A 13,572-nucleotide genomic window follows, 5' to 3' on the forward strand; every position below is an offset into this window, starting at 1 on the left:
GAGGTTAATGGCCTCTTCCTGTCTGCCTGACAAAAGTGTGGTGGTTCAATGGCTCATAGACTTGAAACTTAATAAAATAAAAGTTATTTGTTGACTATGATATAGTTAGCTGTTGCTCTAAATGTAACTGTAAGTGATAAAGGTTGTCATATACCAAGCACAGAGTGCCCAATTGGAAGTTGAATATGGCAGATGATACATTTGAGGATGAGGTAGATGCACTGCCTCTGCTACACTGGTACAGGATGTGCTATATTTATTAAAGATAGGCGCCATGGCTGTGGTACGATTTCTCCTGAGGAAGGAACTTTGGTGGAAAATCCACCAAGCAGAAGTAGCACCATCAACGTGTGGTGGCCCTGGAAAAGCACATCCTAATTCAGGATACTTTCCCTGCATCTATATTGTAAGTGCCCCTAACATACAGAGAGTTTTCATATAGCACATAAGGGCCACCTATATGGGTATTCCACGATTTATTTGCTAGTTATCCCAAAGGTTGATGCTGCTGGAATTGGCAGTGGTGGTGTAGTGCCCTGACTAATGATGGTTGATTCAGTGTATGCTTCTTAATGGTGTCTCAATGGAGACAGTTCAATATTTTCGAGTGCAAAATATACCATTGAGAAGATGAATATAGGTACCACTCAAACAATGTGATTGACTGACAAGGATGGCGAATGGGTCTCCTGCTGATTTTAAAAGAGACTTTCTACCATCCTCCTCTTGATCATGCCCAGAGGTTCATAAAATATAGAGGGGCAGATTTACAAGCCCTGTACGCCACATTTACGCCACCGTTGCGTCACTTTTGTGATGTAGCGGCGGCACAAAGCCAGCGCCATGCTGCGGGGTATTTACAACGTGACACACCTAGGGAGATGCGCCACGTTGTAAAGCCTTGCGCCACATGTGGGCGTTCTGGCACGGGGGGGCGGCGTTCCGGCGCAGGAACGCCTCCGAAAAGTGGCTGAGTGAAATATACAAGATTTCACTCAGTCACTTTTACTGCCATGCTGCGTCAAAACCGTGCGCCTGCTTGAAGCAGGCGTAAGGATTGACGCAGCATGTTAGGAATAGGGGCACTCCGAGTCTTGCTGGAGCTGCATCGCGCATGCGATGCGACTCCAGCAATGCGCCGCCTTTATGCTGGGGGATGCGACACGCATCTGCCCATCCGTGCGCCACGGTGCGCCGCATTGTACATGCAGCGCATCAGTGGTGGCGCACGGGTGGGCAGATGCGTGGCAACTCTTTTGGCGCATCCCTGCTGATTAGCCGAGATGCGCCAGAAGTTGTAAATCTGCCCCAGAGTTTGTACTGTGTAGCACATGATACTAAGTATGTCAGCTACGAAAGGGATGTGTGGTCCAGTCAAACTAAAAGCGGGTTTATATCTCGTTTCTGTTATATAGGTAATAAATAAATAAAAAAGACTGACAAACAAAAATGAGTGATTTGATTTAATATATTTCAACACATAAGCGAACATAGGTGTAAAATGGTACTATTTTGAGTTGTCCAAAACGTTTTGAGCAGAAAATATTGGTTATTGTGTGGGGTTTTCCTTTGGCTGCTATTATGCAATTCGAACAAATTGCACAGACTCTCGAGTTTAGTATGGGTAGTTCCCTCCAGAAACTGCGGTAGAACACTGTGCAGTGGAAAACTACCATCCACATAAATGATTACGGAGGCTGATTTCACATGTTATTCCTCATTAAAAAAAATTAAAAGTAAACAATGTCTCATTTCCTTGCTCAAATTGTGTTTCGAACAAGTCTTTTCGAGGATATTATTATCTCGGCATATAGAACGCTTTTTACAGGTTTCAGATATATTTCCTAAAATAGCTTTATTTCTGATACAAAATACGAATGATCAATGATGTAGAATAGCATAAATTATGTTTTTTTGTCCCTTCGTAGACTACCTCACTGAGCTTTTCTGAATCTCAAAGAACACACGTTTTTAACAAAGCTGTTCCAAACATTTGTTATCTGTTTCCCCAGTCCAATTAATGAGCATCGTTTCTGCCTCACAGGGGGGTTGCTCAGAACAGAGCTAGCTGAAATGGAACCTCTTTGGAATTTTTTTCACTTTCCTCTTCTCAACCCCTTTATTTTAAGTCCTGGCTACGAGGATTATAACAAGGTTGTTTTGAATTCTCTATTTAACAGGTACCATCTGCAGTTCAATAAACCCGGTTGATCTCGGAGAACGAGAATTAAAAAAGGAAAATAGTTCCACTTACTGTGAATAGTACTACCTCTTCATAAATTAAGTGTGTAATTGCCAAGTCGTATTTATACTCTCATATGGATTAGCTTTTATTGATCTAATTAGAATGGAGCTTAAAAATTACCTGCCAGTCAGTTTGACGGAACAGCTGCAGCTCATTACTTTTTCACCCAACCAGAAATCATGAAACAGTTTTCCCAGGTGTAGAATTTTGTACTAAATACGAACATATCTTGCAGTGATTCTTCGATTTTCATTGATAAAACAAAATGATATTCCAAGAGGTTGATTTATGAAAAACAGAGGGGCATATTATTAAGCGGCGGCGATAATTATCGCTGGCCGTGCTTAGCGTGACATTTCTTTTCGCCTGCTATCACTGCAAATTATCGCCATGCTAGCGCTGTATTAACAATGGCGATAATTATTCCAGCGATAGCGCTGTTTTCCATGGAACATCGCTGGTTTTCCAGCGATGTTCCATGGAAAACGGCGATAACCTTGCTGATACGACCCTGTGGTCGTATCAGCATAATCCACCCCCAATGTTAAGTATACGTAAGTCAGCATTTTAGCAGACGTTAGTTTTTGGCGGAAACCTCGGTTTTCGCCAAAAACTAACGTCTGCTAAAATGCGTGGGCCTCCTTGTAAGTATCGCGATGTGCACATCAGCGATAATTTACATGCAGTACTGCCCAGTGATGCCCACTTTGCATCTCATTAGAGATGCAAAGCGAGGCGTCGGGAAAAAGGGTGCAAACATGAGCTAATGCATGTTAGCACACACTTGTAAATAGGGCGATAGTTTTATCTCCGCTTTTTTGGCTTTTAAAGCCAAAAAAGCTGAGATAAGGCCCTTGTTGATATGCCCCAGCATGACTTTAGGATTCGGAGACTTATGCCTTCATACAATTGCACACTCAAAAGTGTGGCAACATTGGTACAAACCCATTTCATGGCTGGGGTTTTAGGACTACAATAACTTGGTCAATGCAACGAGGTTGATGACGTTTTTAAAAAGCATGGTTAGAAAAACAACAAGAAAAATTGTCCATTGCTAGAAGCTCTGCGAAACCTACGCTTTGCTAGAGGATTCTTACTCAAGTAGGCGTTAGCAGAAACTCATTTTTTTTTCTCTAAAACCTATACCCGGTTTTACAAAATCAAGAAACTTTGGGCCAGATGTAAGAAGCTTTTTTCAGCTTGCAAACAGCTTGATTAGCAGAATTGGGCCATTTGCAACCTGAAAAAAAAAGATTCAAATATACAAAACCCTATTTGCAATTCGGTAAGCTATTACCGCATCGCAAATTGGGTTTGTGAGTCGTTATTAGGAAGGGTCGTGCCAATGGCATCCCATCCTAATAACTAGTCGCAGGTGCATGTATGAATGTTTTGCAACCGAAATGCAGTTGCAAAACATTCAAACTTTACCAACTCTGTGAAGGAGATGGGAACCCCTTCCCCTTTGTGAATGTGGGCACCAACATTTTTTAAGAGCAGTTCATGCCTCATGAATATTAATGAGACAGGTCCCTTGCGACCCATTGGGAATCGCAAGCAGTGTAAAACAGACTGTTGTAAATAGCTGTTTGTGATTTTCTCACAGTAAATTGCAAAAAATCGATATTAGGAAATTGCAAATGGAAGTCTATGTACATCTGGCCCTTTATAGCTTCAGGAACTTGCAGAGCTATAAGTGTCACACAAATCTCATGGCAATTCCTCAGATTCTAAAAAGTGTCATACCTCATACCCTGAAAATTTGCAAAAAAAATTGCATTTTCTAGTGCACACCTAAACATAATGCAGCAACGTGTTCACTGGTGGAAAATGTGCCTATTGTTATGTTTAAGGTGCAAGCATTGGAAAATGACCACCATACACCCACAGTGGCAGCTATGTCTTATTATTTCTGATTTTTCTCCACCAACAGTGGAAATAGAGGGCCACATGAACGACCATTTTTAAAATTCACAAACAGCGAATTGGGACATTTGCAACCACTAAAATGGCATGTAGCATGTATCAAGTGTTACCAAAAAAAGAGTTTGTGAGTCGCTATAAGGTAGGGGCATGCCTCGGCATCCCTTCCTAATAGCGAGTCGCAGAGGGATGTACTATTGTTTTGCAACCGGAATACGGTTGCAAAACAATTCCAATTTACCACCTACTTCATGTAGGTGGTAAGCCAGTCGCAAGCAGGAAGAGGTCCTCAGGGGACACCTACCCCTTTGTGATTGACAGCAAAAACTTTCTTTAAAAAATGAACCAGAAGCGTTTCATTTTTCTTTTTCAAATCCATCCCATTTCTCTTCAAGGAAAATGGGCTGCATTAAAAAAAAACAGCTCTATTGAAAAAGCAGTCACGGACATGGTGGTCTGTGTGCTGACCCCAGCAGGCCACCGTCCCTGTGAGTACCAGCCATTCCCAATGGTCCCAATTTACAGGTCGCAAAATGAAATGGTCGTACATGGGGCCATACATTTCTGCAATACAAACTCTTCACTGTGGCCCTTTAGTTAAACAGAAATGTATTTGCTTTGCTATTTAAACATGTCTGCCACTGCATGGGGAGCAGCCTTATTTTTTTACTCCTATTTTATGTAAACAGCTGACTTCTTATGTGAACTTTCCTCAAACATTCTACATACTTCACGCATCTCACTTATACTGTGGCATAAAGTCAAGCTCAAATACTTATCCCATGAATCAGGTTTTGACGCATTTGAGGGTATACATAAATATAAAGAAATAACATCAAACATTGTCAATGCTCAAAGTATTCTGTGTACTTCACTGACTGATCAGTAGTATATCACAAGGCAATAACGTGAAGCACATATCTTACCAAATAAATTTACTGGAGAATTCATTCACCCATGTGACATATGAGTGGAAATAGGCTTCTACATGTTTCCGGCATTTTTATGCAAATTCTGCATGTTTAATCAAGTTAATGTTCTCAGAAAAATTCATGAACATATTGGTAGATTTCCTGCTGTCAAGATGGCATACTCTGGGTATACCATTGTCTTTTACGACTAAATGGCTGTAAACCAGGCAATGTTAGAGTGGCAGAATTTTTGATCACATGTACAACTCTCGATCAGTGGAGAGATGTTCATCTCTTGATGAAATATCTGTTTCCATTACTTTATTTACTGACTTTGCGTTTCTACAGCCCAGTAAATTGTGCCTTTATCCCTCTATTTTTATATCTAGATATGGGAATTCCTAGATGAGGATCTCATTCCAAGGTCATAGGGCAGTCAGAGGCTACTGGATTCCAAATGCAACAATTTGAGTCATTTGTAATATAAGGTGGATTTGTAGAACGCTGCTTGTCACTCGAGAGGGTGTCCAGGTGCTGATATCCTGAGTCAACAATACAATCTGATCCCAAACAGCATAACCAGGTATTTCTCTTTAGCACTTGACTATCTCAGTATCATGAGGCTGATATGGCCAAGTCTTACTCAGGGAGGTGATGATAGATTAGGAACAGAGGCCTGATTCACAAAGATAACCTACACATTTGAGTAATTTGCACTTTTGAGTAAGTGTACTACTTTTTGGCAATTCACAAAACCCAAGTATAAACTTACTCCAAAAGTTTAATTCACACGTTTCCACCATTTGAATAGCCTGGGGGCTCCACACTTTTGAGTAATTTACATATTTGCGTCAGTTTACTTCTTTTTGGCAATTCACAAAATCCAAGTGTAAATTTATTCCAGAAGTGTAACTTAAGCTCAGGTTTTGTGAATAGTAAAATAGTAGTAAGCTTACTCAAAAGTGTAAATTGCTCAAAATTATAAGTTATTTTTGTGAATCAGGCCCACAGACTGCAGCATGGCACCTTTAGTAACTGATTACCAAGTATGTGCTTTACTTCATTATAAAAGTGTGAAAAATGCACACAAGAAACAAACTACAGTCAAAGAATTGTCAAACTCTCTGGCTTCTTCATAGCCACAGCTATAACCCAAATTCTATTATATTGTTTATATGTTAAGTTATCTTTGATCTTTCCCCAAGAATTGCATAAGCGCACAGTTGCTCATAGTCTCGTAAAAGGTCTGTTTCAAAGCAATACATTATCTTGTCACACTTTAAAGTGGTGCTGGAATGTTAATGTTTTTTTTTACACCTGCCACAAAGGTCTGAAGGAAACAAAGTGTCTCCCAAACTGGCACAAAAAGAACATCTCTTTATGGGGTGAAGGCTCAGAATATGGAATTTGATACCTAGCGGGATACGCACAGTCAACTGTAGCCCAGCTAGCTGTGGACTAGTTTATTATATGCAACAATTGATTCCAAAACCACTAAACCAGATTGCCTACTTTATAGAGCACAACAGTTAAGGAGCCTTTAATAAGAGAATGACCAGTTGTGGCCAGAAATTCCAGTGTCAGGGATTCCCACATGATTGTGGCACCATTGTTAGTCACTGACAACAGCAAGACCAAATCTGGCAATATGTACCTCCTGAAATAGCGACCAAGAGCTCAACTTCAGAACCAATTGGGGTAGGAAGATGTGGTCTACAGCCCCAGCCACAAGGTTATCTCTTCCAGGAATATCTCTGACCTCAGGCCATGGATAAAGTTAGGTAATCCCACAGATCTCTGGAAGTATTTAGCAAAAGCGCACAGGCTTTGCTGTTTCTTATTGACCCAGTAGCTGAGCCAACATTGTGTTCCGTGGGCAGCATAGTTTGTCAAAACATCCCACTAGTTTTAACAGTCTGCTCAGCGTTGAACTTGGTTATCATACAGGCTTCCCTCTTCTGAGATGTATTTCAGTATCTTCTTCCACAAGGAGTGAGGACGTTCAATTGCACGTCAGTCATCAGAGCACTCCAAACAGGATTAAAGCCCAGGTTTATTCCAAGTATAGAAGGGATATAGCAGTTAGCAAGTTTCTGCCTCTGTAATACAGTACTTTCCCACTACACTTCTGTAAAGCTCTGTCCTTGGATTATGTAAGATCACGGGACCAAGCACTGAAGGAGAGAGCCCAGGACTTCTGGTCAGTAATAACCAATGGCACTATCTGTAACTTTTAAATCTGGGGCACTCCTCCAATCCCAGAGTGGCATGAATTCTGTGTGACTAAGGCATGCAGGGGTTTTGTTCAGATGGAGCTTCTCCTGGGCTGGTTCAAACATGTCTAGGCAGAATAAATATCTACACCAGACATGAAACCAGATTCCTTAGAGATGAAGATTCCATCAGGGAGGGTGAATGATGATGGTAACACTCTGAAGCTAATTCAAATGCAAGGCTACCTTTGTGAATGTGTGGTGGGCTTCCTCCTGCTCTCCCCAGATCAATCAGATTAGAGGAATCAGGGAATGGAACATAAACATAAGGACTCCCATGTCAGCAGAGACCTTGTTCAGCCAACATTTTTTAATGGGATGCACATGTGATGTCCAATGATTACGACCACACACCTGGTTAAACATGCTTTTAAATCTCACGCTTGTTGTCACACTAATGTTTACAAGCACACTCCATCCATGTCCCTGGTACTATGGACAGAAAGGACTCTCTTTAAGAGAGACTGAATGACCTTTTCACACTGGGAATCTAGTAGGCATCTCCACCAGAAGCCTACAGGTGAAAGGCATGTCTCTTCTCTTTGAGTACTCTATCACCACTGAGAGTACCTCATAGTCCTACCAGAGGAGTCAGAAGTCAATCTGTAAAATATTGGTGCACATTGCCAGTGAAACACAGTATCTTCAGTAGAATAGGATGACTGTCGAGCTTACTGATGGAAAACAGCAGAGTTAACTGGCAAATGGCACACTGCATGGCAACACCATGCTCTTGAGCCATGGAGAAAAATGTCAATCTTAACTTCCTAATGCCTCTATCTTCTGTTAGCTATGTACCAGTGGGAACCCATCCTACCATGTGGAGGGGCCACACCCTGTCACCTTTTGCCCAACAAAAAGAGTGTTTGTTAGACTAAGCAACTTCTTTATGGACAAAATCTGAGATTTATTCTTCATTTAGAAATCAAGCCCCCTCATGTGATACTGAATGGGAAACCTTGGATCCTCAACCTGAAGCTCAATCTCACCTAAGCAGTTTTACTCCTTCACAGAGGAACAGATCGCAAATGTAATGGCTAAAGTTAAATCGGGGTCCCCATTTGACCCATGCCGTCATTTCATCTTTTCCCGGATCATATTGACTCTATGCCCTCACGTAACTCACCTATTCAACAAATCTCTTGACACTGCTGCATTCCCAGAGATCTGAAAACAGGTCATTGTAGTCCCACTACTAAAAAAAGCAGGCACGGACGTCCACAATCCGGCGAACTACCGACCAATTTCCCAGCTCCCATACCTATCTAAAGTAATGAAGAAGTTGGTTAACAAACAACTGTCCAACTATCTTCAAACCAATGAAGCCTGGACCCCATCTCAAACCGAAGCCACCCTCCTGGCAAACCTGGATAACATCAGATCCCTAACCGATCAAGGGAAAGCCGTCGCCCTGATCCTATTGGACTTGTCGGAGGCTTTCGACACAGTCTCGCCTGGCCTATTACTGAGCACCCTACATGAAAAGGGTATACACTCCAAAGGACAACCTGCTCTTTGGAGGAGCCCACCTAACCTGGGATGCAACTTGGTGGTCCCAATCATTAGGATCTGCACCTGCACCCAAACAGGTCGCAAAAAACCTGGGCATTCTTATCGACAATGCACTAACCATGCAGGACCATGTCCGTGTCCTGTTCTGGAAACATTTTGCTACATTAAAACTCCTACAAAGGCTCTTCCTCTGGATCCCCCTGGATTGTATGAAAATCATCACACAAGCTTTGCTCATAAGCAAACTGGATTATGGGAATGTGCTCTTTGTGGGCATGGCAGACTACCTATTCATTCATCTGCAGGTAATGCAGAATGTGGCCGCCACGTTGGTGTGCAACGAAAGCAAGTATAGCTCGGCATCTGAATGCATGAGGGAGCTCCATTGGCTGCCTGAACACCAAAGGGCCAGATTCATGCTCCTGGGCCATGCGCACAAAGCCCTACACCATCACAGTCCTGAATTTTACAAGATAAAATCCAATTCTATGCCCCTACACGGAATTTAAGGTTGTGTAGCCAGGCACAGGCAAAAACCAAACGCATTAAGAAATCCAGGGCAGGGGACCGCTCTTTCTCCCATTTGGCAGCAACTCACTGGAATGAACTCCCTCTAGATCTTCATCTTACTGATGACTACATATCATTTAGAAAGAAGCTGAAAACCCATCCATTCCAAAGGATTTAGTTGCTGACACAGAGGCCTCTAACATCACTTCTCCCTCATTCTGGTTCTCTCGCCGTGATATCCACTTCGGATGAATGTTGCGCTTATAAATAATTAAATAAAATAAGCAAGGGAGAGCCTGACAGACACTCATTATATTCAGATCAGGAAGCCAGGAAGCTAGACATGTGCAAAATGCGCAGGCCCGCGGCTGCCTCAGCTGAACTTTGCTGGGCTGAAGATGTCACAGCTCCTTGACTTAGACCTGGGCACTTCAGTTTTAAGCCCTAAAGTGCCCAGGGCTGAGCGTCAATCATTGACATCTCGTCACAGAGTAAGGTGGGGTCTGTAACTCATACTGAACCCATCCCAATCTGTGATGAGGTAAGGACCTCCGCCTCTGCTCATTGGCTGACCTAAGGTCAGCCAATCAGGGAAGGCAGAATTCCCAGCCCTCCTGGGCCCTCTGAGTCAGTACTGCGCGGGTAAGTGTGAATTTTTTTTTACTGTTTGCTACATGCGTACATGTATGAGTGAATATTTGGGAGTTAGTGTTGTGAATGAATTTGTGTTTGTGCACATGTGTTTGAATGCATGGGTGTGAGTGAGTGTGTATGTATATGTACGTGTCCTGTGCGCACCCCTCCGGGCTAAAATGTACACACATAAAATTGCAAATCAGATCTATAGTGACATGGTTGGTGACGTTGCCTGTGGTGTCGCAATTCATATAATCAATGATGTCACTGTGGTTGCAAGCATTTCCTCTTTCACAGCTTGTTTGCTAACAGTGCAAATACAAACAGACATTAGAACTGTAAATGATATTGCCGATTATTTTTTTTTTGCATCTTTTCAAACACAATTTATGCCTATAAGTTCATGTATTGGTACTGACTGTAACTTCAGCAGCATAATCACATAATGGATGCTCAGTGCTGTTGTTTTATGAGGTGTTACTTGGTCTTGCATTTTCGTGATATAAAGCTATATGATGTGAAGTTGATGATTGTACATCAATGACCTAAAGGTGAAGCTTTAGAAATAAGCTGCTGATATCCCCAAGTTCAATGGAGAATGGATGACGCTCCTGTACTCTGCAGATGATGCAGCGAATACGGAGAATGAATAAGATAATTACAGTAAACAGCAAAACAGTGTTGTATTGAGAAACTCAGGTTTTTTGTCAACACTTGGAGCATCATTGGGAATGGATCATGGAAATGCCTGTCAAACAAAATCACATTGTATCTCATCAAATAAATCCAGACCAAGATATCATGACCCATTCAGGCAGAGTTCAAAATAGTTCAAATATTGTATTTTACTGGATAAGATGCAAATTCAATCCGAACTTCATTTTTAACAACGTACACACATTTTAGCCCACCATACTGCTCTCTTGACAACACTTTCCTAATGTTAGTCATAAAATTACTGTCTGATTTGAAACAACTATATGGTTAAAACTATTACTTTGGAAATGTGATGCCAGCAATGTTGCAGTATCTGACATAAATTCGGTAACAGTAAAGGTTCTTCTGACCGCATTTAATATAATGAATATATCTCTTTACAACGAATGCGCTACAACGCATTCCATTACAACGCGGTTGTTACAATGACTGCATTGTTACAACGTGAACCATTACATTACAAGTCGTTACAACGACTTGCTGGAGGGGTCTCGCTGGACTTAGGAATGATATAATGTACTATTCCTACTCCGGTTTGTGCAACAGCAGGGAAGGTGTTGACGCACCCCCTACAGCAAGTCATTGAAACAACTTGCGATGTAATGGTTCGCGTTGCAACAACGCGGTGGTTGTAACGACCGCGTTGTAATGGAATGCGTTGTAGAGCTTTCGATGGAACTGATGACTCCCAAACATAATAGTTTCTAAAAAGAAATGTATGTACACACAAGAATGTTTTTCAGCTAAAAACTTAGAATTAAAGCTTAGAAAAACATTGAACAATTGCTCGCATGGAACTCATTTATGTAAAATTCTTTTCTCACAAGCTCTTACTTTGGGTTGGTTTGTCATAGACAAAAAAAAGTGGAGAATTAAAGATGATGTCGAATCCATCTACCCTTAATCAATTACAATACATTTTGATTATTTATTCTGAGAAGAAAGCAGCCCAAAGGATGTGACAATTTATATAAATTCAGTCGAAATGAGTAATACATGTATTCATTATTTTCAGACACATCATATCACATGAGTTTTCTTCTAAATACAATGCAAAAGCAGTAGTTCATAGGATTGTTATTCCTAAAAAAGCGAAAAACAGTGACAATTGTGACCTTTGTGAAGTGACCATCACCAACCCTTTATTTAAAGGGATATATAGTGATTTAAAATCAAACAACAGGTTATTGGAGTGTCTTAGGATGTCTGTGTGGTTCTGCTTCTATAATCCAGACCAAGAACCAAATTCTTCTCTGGTGCTTTAGTTAGACTATCCCTACTGTCTTAGTTGGGCAAACCCCTGTTGATCGTCATGTCGCTTTCATCTGTTTTGCAGAAGCAGCTTGTCAAGGGATGTCGGGTGAGGTAGGCGATGTTTGGGTTACAGGCCACCAGTGTAATTTATGATTAGTATGCCTGGGGCATATCGCAATGCACAGTCTCTTCTATCACACCTATCGCACCCATCACCTACCTCGCCCGACAACCCTTGACGAGCCGCTTTTGAATACAGACGGAAACGGCATCACAATCAACAGGGGTTTGCCCAACTTTAGACAGTATTACTATACACCTACGGGCGTTGATTTTATGAATATAAAACTGATGACCAGTTGAAAGACATGGTATCTGACATTGTGGATATAAGAAGGAACAATCCAGCATCAGTAATTGTGCTTGCCACCTGAAGCTTAAGTGCTCCTTAGTCCCCAGGATACTCCTGTCCTGAAGACACCCTCACATTTCAAGTAGGGTCGAAGCGTCTAGAATAGTCTAAAAAAAGCACCAGAGAAGAATTTGTTTTTTGGTCTGGATTATTGAAGTAGAACCACACAGGCATCCTAAGACACTCCAATAACCAGTTGTTTGATCTGTGTCACTATATGTCCCTTTAAATAGAGGGTTGGTTGTAGTCACTTCACTGGGGTGTCAATTGTCACTGTTTTTCTCTTTTTAGAAATAGAAAACCTATGAACTACTGCTTTTGCAGTGTATTTATAAAATAACTTGCTTGATATGATGTGTCTGAAACTAATGAATAAATGTATTACTCATTTTGGCTGAATTGAGTATGAATTATCATATCCTTTGGGCTACTTTCTTCTCAGAATAAATCATCAAAATGTATTGCTATAATTGATTAGGAGTAGATGGACTCTACCTTATCGTTGATTCAACACTTTTTTTTGTCTATGACTAAACCAGCGCAAAGTAAGAGCTTGTGAAAAATAATTTTGCTTAAAATGAGTTCCATGTGAACAATTGTTGGTAGGTAATAGCCAATACCCAGTTTGCATGGACATATGGGTCGCTCTTGTTTCTCGTAAATGTTATTTATCTGCATCACTGGATTAGATCAGATGATAGTACTCTTACCAGACTTGTATTTGATAGTACTCTTATCATACTTGTATTTTGATTCCTGTCAATCTCCTACTGACTATTCCCATAGAAAGACTGTAAACTTCACGGTAGGGGTGCATGCATTACATATATATCTATTTTTCACCCAGAACCAATTAAAAAAAACAAAGCAAAAGGCTTCAGTGAGGCACTTTAAATATTACAGCATTGTGGGCATCAGAATTGCGAAACCATTGATATTTGATTTTATTTATTTTTTTAATAATATTTTTATTTTCATCAAGAAGGGCACATTTATACAGCAAACATAAACTGGAGGTTTAGGATTTATACATCAGGCAAAAACACATTAATAATAAGAAAAACATAAAAACGATAATTACAGAAGAGGCGAAGTCATAGGAGATGCAAATTATTTCATATAATACTAACAAAAACTAAATTATTCCATTCAAAACCATAGGTCTCCATAGCGCTTCTA

Source organism: Triturus cristatus, chromosome 8 (assembly GCF_964204655.1).
Source record: "Triturus cristatus chromosome 8, aTriCri1.1, whole genome shotgun sequence".
Lineage (NCBI taxonomy): Eukaryota > Metazoa > Chordata > Amphibia > Caudata > Salamandridae > Triturus > Triturus cristatus.